Raw genomic sequence first — 12,666 nt, 5'->3', positions numbered from 1 at the left:
ACATATCATTCACATGGCTCTCATAAACAAGATAGGGTCTCTATCCTCATAGCAGATAAAGTGAACTTCAAGCAAAAGTTAATTAGAAGGGACAAAGAAGGACATGCCATACTGCTTAAGAGAATTATACATCAATAAGACATAATAATCATAAATATTTATGAGATAAACAATAGAGCATATATGTACATCAAAGAAACCTTTCTCAATTTCAAGAATCCATTGGACCACAACCCAATAATACTGGGTGACTTTAACACTCCTCTCTCACCACTGGATAGATCCTCCAAACAAAAACTTAATAAAGAAGCTAAAAAAATTGATAATTTAGACTTTACATACACATATAGAACATTTAATCCATCAGTAACTAAATACACTTTCTTGTCAGCAGTACAGGGATCATAAAATAGACCATGTTATGTAAGCTATCACATATGTTGGCATACAATTGTAATATTACCTTAATAAATTTTTAGCATCTGTGGGATAGTTCTGATAGATCTGCTTCCATCAATATTAATTTTTGTGTTCTTGATTTTTATTGATTAGATGTTAGATTTTTATCAACTTTTAGATTTATCACTTCTTTTCTATTTCATATATTTCTGCTCCTACTCTTATCTTTTTCCTTTCTACTACCTGATTTGAAAAGAATTTGATTGTTAATCTAGCTTCTTTCTGATACAAAAGTACTTTAAATTGTAAGTGTTCATTTGAGTACTGTTTCATCCCAGAGGTTTTGATATTTTAAGCTTTTTTTTTTTGATAACTTAGTTTGGAGCATTTTTCATTTACTTTTCTTGTGCTTTCTTCTTTGATCTGTAAGATACTTATAAGTGTGCCATTTAATTTTGAAGTAGTTGATATGGGGGAATGGGGTTCTATATATCTTAAGGTGATTGATTTCTAATGTAATAAATCATCCAGGAAACATAGTCTGTATGATTTCAAATATTTTTAATTTCTCAAAGCTTATTTTAGGACAAAACATAATCTATCTATATTAATTTTCTACTTGTCATTTTTGTGTATAGTTCTCTATAAATAATAAGTAGGTCAAGGTGGCTGATAATGTTGTTAGGACTTCTATATCATTCATACTTTAATCAAAGTGAGGGAGTTTAAAATCTCCAAATATGATTGTGGATTTGTCTTTCTAGTTTTATTCACTTTTACTTCATGTATTTTGAAATTTTGTCATTAGGTACATATACATTTAGGATTGTTAGACTTTATTGGAGAAGTTCCCCTACTACAGTTATGAAATGTTCTCCTTTAACTCTGAAAATACTTTTTCTTGAAATTTATTTTATATTAATAGCTCTACTTCTAATGCTTAATTTCCCCATCTTTAGCTTTTAACCTATTGGTGTTTTGATATATGTATAGAGCATATAGTTATTGCTTACTTTTTATACATGTTAAACCTTTATACCTTTTAATTACAATATAGAGTTCATTTATATTTAAATTAATTATTGATATTGTTGGGGAAAAAAAGAACACCTGACATGAAATTCAGTGGAAAATTAGGTAAATGATAGTTTTAATAATGGAATGTTTCTAGAGAACAGGATGAATAATCCTGCTGTCAGTCTCAGAAAGAAGATTGTTGGAATGCCTTTGTTGCCATTATTCATTCTCTCATTTATTATATGGTACACAGTAACAGAATTATTTTATTGTTTGTTAACACTTTTTATTTTGAAAATAAAATTTTCTCAGCAAAAACAAAAAAATATATAAACAAGTGTTGGTGAGAATGTGGAGAAAGGTCAACCCTGATACACTCTTGATGGGAATACAAATCAGCACAGTAATTATTGAAAAGAGCATGAAGGTGCCCAAAAATGTTAAAAATAGAGTTATCATGTAATTCATCAATACCACTGGGTGTGTGTCACATGGAATTGAAGTAAAGGTGTTGAAGAAGCATCTTAATTGCCATGTTTATTGCACCACTGTGCACAATAGCCAAGAAATTGATACAAATCTGCCTGTTAACTTAGGAATGGATTTTAAAAAAATGGTACATATGTATAATAAAATATTACTCAGCCATAAAAAAAGAAAACCTGTTATTTGTGATGCTCTGATCCTCATATTGTCTGCCTCTTTCTCCTCTAATGATTCAATAAGGCCTTTGGTCCTCCTGTGTTATGAATGTTCTACTCTCTCCTGATGCTGAATGCTTATGGCTAATAAATCTCAGAGGCTATGGATAGAACTGGAGCTCCTTAAAGGGTAAAAGTTAGGTTAGGAAAAACAAATACTGAGTGATCTCACTCATATGTGGAACCTAAAACAGTTGATTTCATAGATGTTGAGAACAGAATGGTGATTAGCAGAGGCTGGAAAGAGTTGATGGACAGAGGGATGGGGAAAGGTTGATCAATGGGTATTAAGTTACAGTTAGAAACAAATTCTGGTGTGCTATTTTATAGCTGAGTGCTACAGACAACAATATGTACTTTGAATTAAAAAAAAAGCTAGAAGAAAATAATTTGAATATTTTCACCATAAAGAAATGATAAATATTTGATGAGCTAGATATGTTTACCCTGATTTAAACACTGAATAATGCATATATGTATCAAAACCTCATGATACTCCATAAATATGCATCTTTATGTAAATTTTAAAAAACAAAAATAAATAAATAAAATTTTAAAACAGTCTTGTATACATTAAAGCAGCAATGGTTGGTCTTCTGAACAAGTCAGTCATTTGAAATATTGGAAGTTGAGGACTATTGTACTAATTAAATCAGCTTTGCTTGTGCTCAAACTGTAGTTTCCTCTATGGCCAACCTTCCTGGCACTAGTGCATCCTGCAGATTCTCACCACTCCCCACGTTATGGGTTCATGGCTGATTTCACCTGCATGATATTGTCCTATGTATTTTCAAATCCCTAGCAGTAGAGTCTCCTCTCCATAGTCACAAAAATATCCTTAGAACTGATTTTTCATTATTTTCCCATTCTGTTGAGATTTTTTTTGACCCACTTTCATGTGAAACTAGAGGATTGTCACTAATTTCTCTTGGGTCTCTCACTTACCTTCAGTCAATTCTATACTATAATCACATAACATATTTCATTTAACATTTTCAACTCCCACCATATGCATTCCAGAGGATTGTACATTATGAGGATTACAATCAATTTACACATAAAAAATGAAGGGCAAGCAAATGGTTATGCAGGAAGGACATCCCAGGAAAAAGGAATAGCCCTGAAAAAATTATTGAAACTTAAAAGCCACCACTGTACTGAAAAAAGTACTCCACTTTGGATATTTCACTGAATGTTTATAAAGGAAGGATATAACACTAAAAATAAGTTGTAGTCAAATTTTGGAAAAGTCCATAAATAGTACGGAGAAGTTTTCATATAATGGTAAATCACTGAGTATTTTTTAGAAGTGGGTTAATAGAATCAGGGTCCATATTTTAAAAGATTAATCTAGAATAATCGTGCATGGAAAACGATGGAAGAGAAAGGCTCAAGAGGGAGCATATCAATTAGAAATTGTCAAAATAAAGGGGAGAAATCAAATAAAACCAAAAATAGAAGACTTGCAAAAGTTGACAACTTAGATGTTGAGAGAAAAGTAGAAACAGAATAAGACAGTTCTAGTTGTTGATCCTGAATGACCAAGAGGACATCAGTGATATAAGCAGTGATGGGTGGGATGGGAAGAAAAGCCTAACTATGGTAAAATCATGAACACATAAGTTCCAATTTGGTTCTATAATACAGAAAAAGTGATTTCTGCATTTTCCCTTCAATTTTGACTTTCTCCAAAGCCCCATACACTCCTGACAAGTGAGAAAAAAGGAAACCAATTAAATGTGCAATCCAATTTAAAGATAATTTGAATCCAGTGGTTCTTGAAAAAAAAAAATCTACTCAGATGTGGACATCTTGCTCCTGTATGAGCTTGTCCTTACAGAAAGGGAGAAGACACATAAAATCCTCTGATGCTTATGTTGTCTGCCTTTTTCTCCTCTAATGATTCAATAAGGCCTTTTGTCCTCCTGTGTGCCAACTGCTCTGCTCTCCTCTGATGCTGAATGCTTATGGCTAATAAATCTCAGAGGCTATGATCTTGGCACAAATACTACTGCTTATTGCATTCATAGCTCACAATCTTCACCTCAGATCTTGCTGTGCAAACCTCTGAGATCTACCTACAACTCTTATTTGGCCCTAGTTAGAGTGGTCCTTTCTGTAGTCCTCAGTGTCATTGCCTCTATTCTGTCAAGATCCATATTGTGACCAAGAAAAGTCTTATAAAAGCCAATCCTTTGGACCTGTTTGTTTTTTTTCTTTTTTTTTTTCTTTTTACCTTAATAGGCTATACTGGCTATCTCCCTTTGAAGTGACTGTGCATCATTGTTGACAATTCCCCCTGCAAATTCCTCCTCCTAAAGATACAAATGGGAAACAGGGACCTAACTCTGATTTTGCTGGTAGCCTCCCTATCCCAATACCTCTTGCCTGGGCTAAAAACCCAGATAAGGGAAAATATGGACACATGACAAGTTATTTATTCTTCTTTCTGTGTCCCTCTTCTTTCTTTCCAGAATCCCCTGGGACAAGACCTTCATGAGGAGTAGGGTTATATTCCATCAATCATAGGAGAGCTCTGACATCACTGCTCCAATATAGGTTGTTCATTTGCAAATATAGAAAATTTAGAAATAATATATTTCCTCCTTCTAGAATAGCTAATAATTTATTATTTACTATTAAATTTGATTTATGTTTTATTATTAACTATAAAAGCAAATTGCTAACACTAACATCAACTCCATAAAATCTTTCTTCTTGTTTATTTCTTTATTCCTTTCTCATTTTTATTGTTTGGGTGCTTTCTCTGTGCATTCCTCCTGTAACAAATCCTAATTTTTCCCAGGCACACTACTGCCTGAGGCAAACCAAGACAATGGTCTTTTATGCTGAATAGCAAAAAAAAAAAAACACATCAGTAATTTTCAAAACATTACCCATTGCACATGTGTAGCTTAAGCTATCTGCAGAACATTTACAGGAGTAAATCTCCCTTGGTAATCAACAGAGATTTGTTTCTCCATTTTAACTTAAAATCTAAGCAATGTTCTAGTTTTCATTCAGCCTCTTATTATGATTTATCATCACTGATAGAGTTTGACTATAAACCAGGAGGGGTATTTATACCTTTAAACTCAAATAGTTTGAAAACAATTTGGTTTCTTGGAAAATACATTAAGAAATGAATACACCAAATCAAAATCTTCAGGTATCACAAGTCCCAAGATACAGCCTTATTTAACAATGCTAATTATATAATAGTGCCAGCACTATAAAAATCAGAGGATAACAGGACAAACAGGTCATCAAACTTGGAAACATCAAGGGAGGGACCATGGGAGATAAATTAGATAATCAGACTTCAGCCAACAGTCAAATATCTCATAGATAACCAAGGTCAAGACAAGCACAGACTTAAGATCAGATACCACACAGTCATTGCCAAAGGGCAGCAGGTAAAAGAGACTATGTTGGGAAATGTCTGTTTTTTACAAAAAGACAAAAATAACAAAAGGCTACCAGGTATCAGGGTATGCACTTTAGGGAGTCATGAAGATGAAACAAGGATTTAGAATTTCTAAACCATTTTTTTTCTCAAAGGAACTAATGTTAGATTGGCCAGTAAGCAGCTGAGTGGTCAAGATTATTTTTTTGTGTGTCTAAGGTTGTTGCTAATATTTGCCTCCCACACTAAATGAAAAATATCAAATCTTACCGGGTGAGTCAGGATGCTCTGAACAGAAGAAAAATTAAGATCCAAATATCAGAGTATAGAGTGACTGCAAGTAGGGAGTACTACTGGGGTAGCATGGTTGAGGGTAAAATGGAAATGTGAACAGAGTTGGGTAAAACTTATGATGATTACAGATGATTGCTGGGAACACTAATGGAATCTGAGTTTCCACAATCAGATGATTCAAGATATATTTGTGGATTAAACAAGATGTAGGATTAACAACATTCAGGCTGGAATTATGCCCATTGAAAATCCAGAGAGGTTGGGAAGAAATCTAAGTGACCTCAGGATAAGAAGATGATTATTATTGAACATGTTATTATTTCATTTAGAAAAATAAATATTATTTATATAAAAAAATCAACATTCAAGTTTTGTATGTTCTAATCATTGTCTGGTCATTTATCATTTATCTCCTCATGGGAGGGTTTATTTATATAGTCATTTTCTAATTTGTACATATCAATAATGATAGTTTGTTAAACTCTTCCAGTACTAGCCAAGGTGAATTCAAATGTCATCAATAAGCTATTTAAATCCCTCAAGCTAGCAGAAACTGAGTTCTAATTAGACACCTTTTAAGGGTTCAAAAACATTTTAACATTTATGCAAATGCAAATTTTTATTGAGTTATTATCAAGGATATGAAGTAACTTCCTTTACACACCTTTTCTTAGGCTATTGTTTCTTATAAAATAAATTGCCCAATCTCCTCTCATTCAACCATAGTTATCAGTTCTTTTTGTCATATCACTGCTACAAGCATTCAGTTCAATGCTAAAGAACGTAAAGATATTTGGGATATAGCCCTTGTCCTCAGGACTCTGGACCAAATATTATAGTTATGATTGGACATGGGAGAAGAGTATAGGGTACTGTTATTGAATTCATTTCTTCTAGGAAAAGGAAATGTTTGTTAAACTAACAACGTGTTTAACAGAAAAACCAATAATGCATTCTCAACAGTAGCAATTAATATACTTCAAGACAATTTATGTTGACAATAAAAGGAAGAATAAATATCAGAACTACAGGTCCTCTGTTGGAGTGGCAGTACCTTAAACTTAAGGGTAAATGGAAATGTGAGCAGAGTTGGGTAAAGTATAAGGCGATCTTGGATGATTGCCTAAAACATGTAATGGAACCCATGAGGTCATTCAACCTACCAAAGTATCATAAACATGAATTAAAGAGATGAGGAAATAGAGAAATTCATCTTTAACTATATTTATCTTTCATAAAAAATATTCATGAAACACAATTATCATTGCTACTTAGTTGATTGTTAATGCAATGCCTTCATTCTCCATTTGACTGTGATCTCCACAAATATAAAGAACACATTTTACTCAACATTACTCACTTAATGAAAGCAAATTGAGACACAGAAACAATCTAGGAGATGTTTATGGAATGAATTGAATTGGGGCTGAATTTTGAGACTTGAATATGAGATTTAATAGTTTCACATGAGTTTTCCAAGTCCACAGTGCCTGGGGTGTGTCTCACAGGCAATAACATGTCTCACTGAGCTCAAAGTCAAGCATTCTAGAAAGATTCAAAGAGGCCACATTGGGTTTCAATCTTCTAGAAAAACTTGCTTCTTTCCAGATCACTCATGCCAATGAGTACACAGGCATTTCTCAAGGGATCACTGAAATAAAGAACCCTTTTGATGGTAGAGGATCACCTTTAACATTCTGTCTCAAGACACAGTAGCAAATCCATTTAGCCAGCTGGTTATATAGGATGCTCATCCCAGACTATTTTCTATGCTGTGTCAGATTTAGCTCTTCCATACATAGATCAGCATATTGAGGTGAGTGAACCCTGCCCTTCAACCTGTTTGAAGCATTTTCTAGTTCATTCTTGCTGGGGAATAATTGTATTCCTTCAATTTTAAATTAGTTTTCCCATTGTGTTTCAGCACTGAGTTTTTATGTAACATTCTAAGAAGAGCTTCAGACACCCAGCAGGGGGTTGTAATACACATAAAATCATTGCTAAACTGACATCAGCTTTGGACCCCTGCCATTTGTGTATAACTTCTCATTTTGCCCTTTGAATGAACTGTATATAAATAGACTCAAAATAAACTCATTATGGAGTTAGAAGTTGAACATATGTCGGAAATGTCACAGCATTCTTTGCAGCCAATGTAAGATTGTCTATATATTACCATTTTTATTTTCAATAATAAAAGATTTTCCTTTGAAGCTAATTTCTAAGGTTTAAAGCACAGCTTAACAAAGTTTTGTTTGATATAGAAACAGATTTTTTTTAAAAAAATCTTATTTCTTGCCAATGTGACACCACTAGGAATTGTATGATAGTTAAATGACAAAAATACATGTCATAAACCTCTTGGCACAAATTACATTTGTAAGAGTTTAGCACCAATCTTTAGCTTTATTTGTCCATATTCCAGAGTGTCAACAATAATATTATTCAAACATTCTCTAAATATTTATGCAAAGATCATCTTCAATATAAATGCATTTCACAAACAACAGTGAATGAAATTGAATTTTCAGGAAAAAGAAGAAAGTTAGTATCTAGAATAAAACCTTGGGGCTAAGACCATGTAGGCTTCAAATTCAGATTGTTGATTAATCTAAGACCTACATCCTAATTTTCAAAGATGCTTTAGAATTTGAAGAAACCAAACTGGTCAGAATTGTCTATATTTTACTTTAGTAACAAAGATTACCAAAAACCCAGTGGCATAATACAACTAAAGTTAATTTCTCACACTATCCAGGAAACTTGATATCATGACATTTCCTTCATAATACCAGATTTCCAACTTCACTGCAACAGAAGTGAGGATGGAGACTCACACACCAGGTCTTAGGTAGTTAAGCTGGAAATTCCTATCACTCCAAGTAGGGCCACTGGGCAGGACTGGTTCCATAGCTCTGTGCCAGACAAAGGGGTCAGGAAATGTAATTGCCCATAGTGCAAAAAAAGTGAAGAGAACTGGTGACATTGGTGAACGTTAATGATGTCTAACTCAAAAATCAATTGACATCAAACAGTTTTGATTTGCAGCTACCTCTCTCTGAACTAGGTTGAAGAATGTACCCAAGTCAATGCTTATGAGGAAACTCATAAGAGGATCATAATGGGAAATAATATATTTGTAGATGTAGTTAGTTAAGATGAGGTCATACTGAATTAGGATGGGCAATAAATTCCAAGACTGGTGTCCTTCTAAGAAGGTCGGGTGAAAGGGCTGGGGATATGGCTCAATGGAAGAGTACTCAAGGAAAAAAAAAAGACACTCCATAATAAGGTCATATAAAGACACAGAGAGACACACAGGGAGAATGTTGTGTGACAGTGGACATGGAGATTGACATGATGCATCTACAAACAGTGGAATGTCTGGATCGCAGCAACCATCAGCAACAAAGCATGGAACAGATTCTCTAAAAGGAGCTTCCAGAATAAGCCTTGTCAACACTTAGATTTCACATCTTTAGCCTCCAGAATTGTGAGGGACTAAATTTGCTATTTTAAGCTAACTACTTAGTTTGTTGTGGCAGCCATAGGAAACTGATATTCTAATCTCTCCCCAGAGAATGCAGAAACACTGTCAAACCAGCTCCTGCTCAAGGTTTGGCTTCATTTTAACAACTTTGGATATTTGTCATAAAATATATTGCAATGCACTACTTAAATTGAATAGAATATCATCTAATGATTGACCAAAGGATAAGTCTGCTCTTCTTATATTGATATTCTGTTAAAGTATTTGTTCTGGAACTCTGGAAATTCGTGAAGAATTTGAAGTCTCCAAGGAAGTTAACAACAATTAGAATGGAACTAATGGATGTAGATTTTATTGTATTTTTACTGCTTCAGTAGTGATGAAAAAGTTAGGCATTGAGCTGGGGTTAAAATTAGGGTTAAATACTTGAAAAAATGTTGGAATTTCCATGCCAAGGTCACCATTTAGCAATTTTACAAATAGCTAAATGGTGTTCCAAAGTAGGTTATAATAAAAACCAGGTCAATGATAGAAACAAAGTGCTTAAAATATTTTTTAAGAAATATGAGACATCCTATAAGACAATAACTTTCTTCTTATGAAGAATAACTTTATTCTCTACTCAAGCTATAGTCTTCCAGCAACAGATCAAATAATGGCACTTCCAGAATTTTTTCAGTTTATTTTGCTTTCCTAGGAACACTGTCTTGTGTAATGTCTGCAATGAAGCAGAAAAGAACTACAAAACACTGAAATTTATGTTATGTCAATTTATTGATGTTAATATTTAGTTTCACTTTGCAAACGCAACCACCTTTGAAGCAGGCTTATTGTTCTTTACACCATCTTATTTCAAGTTCCTTTTTTTGATGTTTATTGTCTGAGTTTTCTAGTTAGATGGAGAAAAAAAATCACTAAAGTGGCCTTCTGCAACACCGAAATGTACTGAGGTATTATCTCTGATGTGTCACCATTCACAAGAGGTAAATATGAAAGCCAAATATACTTCAGCAATGTCCTGTGATGGGAAAGAGGTAATGGACAACCTCTGCATTTGGGATTACAATCAAATATAATAGTTTAATGTATCTACATGGAGGCCTGTATATAACAACTAATACCACAATATCTTGAAAGTTAATATATTCAGGCTTATAGCTCCACCAAGTCAATATGGCTTTTCAAATAATGTAGCTGGTTTTAATATTACCAGACCTAGACTAAAAAATAATAAAACTATTCTTTTCTGTGACTGCTGTTAAGTGGAATAAGAGCATTAAAAAGAGACAAGACCCCTAATCTCTCTGAGAAATATAGTACTGACTTGATTTGTAATATGGAGACAGAATCGCTCCCAACTTTCGTAATATAATCCACAAGACTAACTGACTTACATTTTCTCCAGTTTTTACAAAACTCCATCATTCTTCCATTTCTTCTGATCTTCCATTTGAGTGCAGGCTGGGTATTTTTCATTATTATTAAAGAGTTTAAATCTTTAATAACCATGTGTTAATGTTATCTAGAAAGTTTTCTTTCTTAAAAAAAATTTCATTTCTGCATTCTGCCTAAAATATATTCATACTTAGATTATACTGTGATCATTCATCTCTGACTCTCACGTAATGGGTTTGTACATTGTCTGCTTGATCATATCTCTGTGTCTCCTGTGACTACTAATAAGAAAGGTCATTAAGTTCAAGAATGATTAACAAGATAGATTCTGTGCCTGAAGCATTGTAGCACTATTTTTAAAAATCTCACGCCCTGATGACAGTGATTGAGATGATAATGGTAAAAGCTATGACTTATCTAGCTCATACTTAGTAGATTTTACAGGAAAACGTGACAGAAAAAAATGAAAATATTTTTGAATGACTTCTATACCACTTTTACTGAAGGTAGAAAAAAACATAAACAGAGTACCTGCTCTCCTACAATTTAGAATCTCAGGAAAGTTTAAAAACCCAAAGCAAGGCATATATTCTTATCTTTCATTCTTTGTAGATAGCTCTCTAAGCTATCCAATTTGTGCTACTAGCAGATTAATCAAAGATAACACTTAATAAAATGTTTATTTCTTCCTATTCCTCATCAGATCATCTCACTTAGAATTTACTTCCATACTGTTTTATCACATCAATTAAGTGCTCATGGGGATTCAGTCACTAATATCTGAAATTCAGAGAAAATTAATATACACTATACAATTTAATTTTCAACCTATCTATATCATTTAATTTTTATTGCCTCTAAGGTACTCAAAAATAATAGACCACCTACAATTTAAATTATATTTTAGTGCTAAATGTAATTAAAAGAAAAGTAAGAACAAGAGTTGATTTTTCCATAACTCTGAGCAAAGCTAACAATGCTTGCATTAACTGATGTGGAATACAATGTGATATTATTAGCATTTGGTGTTTCATACTCTGTGGTTACCTTATGTACCCAATCTACTATGTACTGTTATCAATGCAAAATCTTTATATACAGGCTTTTTAATGCACTAAAATTAAAATCTATACCATTGAACATTATAGTATTTGCCTATTTTTAATCTGCAAAATGACAAATACCATAAAATAGTGATGACAAATCTATAATGAAAAGAACTATTTCTCTCCCAGATTTGATTAATATTATGACAATCTGCTTTCCTGTTACCATACATTTTAAATGGAGTGATGTGTCTTTTGCCAATTTTGAAAATTATCTTTTGAATTCTTACCAAAAATAATCTTTCAGGCTAAACCTCAAAACATTTAGTAGACTTATTGAAATACATTCTAATACTCATATTAGTGGAGCCTCCTTTTTTATGGGTGATACAGTTCTGGTATATCTTTATTAGAAATCTGCAATTAAAAAGTATAGCATCTGAGAACAGCTTGGAAAACATCAAGGGATCAGACTTATAAAAAGTATTCTCAAAAAAAATAAGAAATTTAATTTTAGTGTTGGATGAAGAGCAAAAATTATTTTTCCCAATGAAATACAGCAATGCATCGATTTTTTCCATCCCTTCAGTAAGAAGCTAAAAGGCAGAAAGGCAAAGATTGCTAGATGCATTACAAATTATTAATCTATAATATGTGTTCATTAAATTCAAGCCTTATTTTTCTATAATATTGGTTTTTTTTAGATTTTACACATATAGATTTTAATTACTGAAGATGTTGCCTTAAATATTCTTTCTTAGGAGAATCAGTATGTTTCCATTTCAGTTGATATAAAACATACAGAGAAACTGTATCACCAAGAAAGCACAGAGGAATATAAACCCTGCTGAAAGCTAGGACTATTGCAGTCACCTGGGACAAATTTTATCCTTTCCTGTGAGGACACAGAAAATGAGA

This window comes from Marmota monax, unplaced genomic scaffold (assembly GCF_021218885.2).
Source record: "Marmota monax isolate L192 unplaced genomic scaffold, Marmota_monax_Labrador192_F-V1.1 WCK01_AAM20220418_F8-fsc00036, whole genome shotgun sequence".
NCBI classification, from domain to species: Eukaryota; Metazoa; Chordata; class Mammalia; order Rodentia; family Sciuridae; genus Marmota; species Marmota monax.
This window is presented reverse-complemented; position numbering follows the sequence as displayed.